This window comes from Schistocerca nitens, chromosome 9, assembly GCF_023898315.1.
Source record: "Schistocerca nitens isolate TAMUIC-IGC-003100 chromosome 9, iqSchNite1.1, whole genome shotgun sequence".
Classification (NCBI taxonomy): Eukaryota; Metazoa; Arthropoda; class Insecta; order Orthoptera; family Acrididae; genus Schistocerca; species Schistocerca nitens.
In genome coordinates this window covers 275,578,761-275,580,210 of record NC_064622.1, presented here as the reverse complement: position 1 = coordinate 275,580,210, position 1,450 = coordinate 275,578,761, and positions in this window count along the sequence as shown.

Sequence of the window (1,450 nt, the reverse complement as noted above, 5' to 3'; positions counted from 1 at the left end):
CATTTTCAACATGTTGTTCCGCCTTCCAAAAATGATTTGTGCTAGCGAAAAACTTGTGCTCTTGATAAGGGATGTTGCCCGTAGGCCTGTTTCAACTTTTCAGAGGCCACATGCGCGGATTCCCCAAATTTAACACAAAACTTGATGGCATAACTCTGCTCTAAATTCCACTGTTCCATTTTCGTAACACTTCGTATTTTCAGATCAACTCCCCCCCCCCCCCCCCACCAACCCATTTTTATTGCGTATTAGTCTTCTACACCACAAAAATATGTACGGCTCACTCAAACGACTGTTTCCCATTCGTGGTAGAGGGCACTGTAATCAACAAAAATAAAATGTGCCTGTTTTTGCACTTAAGAACCGACGCACTCGATTTTTCATTTCATTTACAGTGTAAATGTAAACATTTGTGTTCTAACGGTTGATATTTATGTTCGCAATTTACTTTAGTGTTGCAAATGTGTTTGTGCAGTATAAATAATATGGCTAGGCATTGACATGTCCGGCAAATAAGCGACTAGTGTGGTAGTCTTCTGTTCCGTAATGGTTTGAGTGTTGCGAGTCCCCAAATCATCTGAATGCTTGATTTCGGTGGCCCCCTCGAACCCCGCCATCAGGGTGACTAATTTAGACGTGTGTTTTCATCCAATCGCCGTAGCTCTCGCGATGGCCGCTACGCGGCTACCGTCGGAATATAAACCAGAACCGCTGTAATAAGGTAAAATGTTCATTAAGCGATAGTTACAGGCGCACCTGCCATGGACGCTTGTCGAAAGCAAACACCTCATTGGTGATGGACAAAGTAGTCAACGATATTAAGCAGTCTGGTGCGAACAGAAAACTATTACAGCCATGTCGTCGTTCCTGGATGACGCTAAAGGTAGTTAATAACCAGATATCGAAACGGCTAACCATTTTTGTACAACCAAATTTGCAATCTAAGTTAAATTTCGAACATTAATATCACTCTTTAGAAAAAAAAGGTTTATATTTACATCATAAATGAAATGTAGAATCAAATGCATCAGTTCTTAATTGCAAAAACAGACAGACTTTATTTTTGTCGATTGCAGTGCCATCACGGATGGAAAACAATGGTTTGAGTAAACCGTATGTATTTTTTGTCGTTGAATCCAAATAAGCAGTAAAAATGTGGGTTCCCATTTGTAGATGGGAAACTGACCCCGCCCACGCTGGAGGGGTGGTTAGGAGGTGGGCACTTGTGACACAGAGAGACGTCCCCCCTTTGCTAATACTAACTTTTCACATATAACATTGTTTTCGTACGTTGCCTGGTTTTCGAGATATTTAGTTTTCTCAAGTTAAAATGAACACACTGTATATAAGCAGCTTTCGAATGGAAATAAAAGGTCGAATTGTGATAACCTATTCCTCTTAAGTGACCGCCGGAGGATACATAGGGTTCCAACATAAAATCCCCACCCAT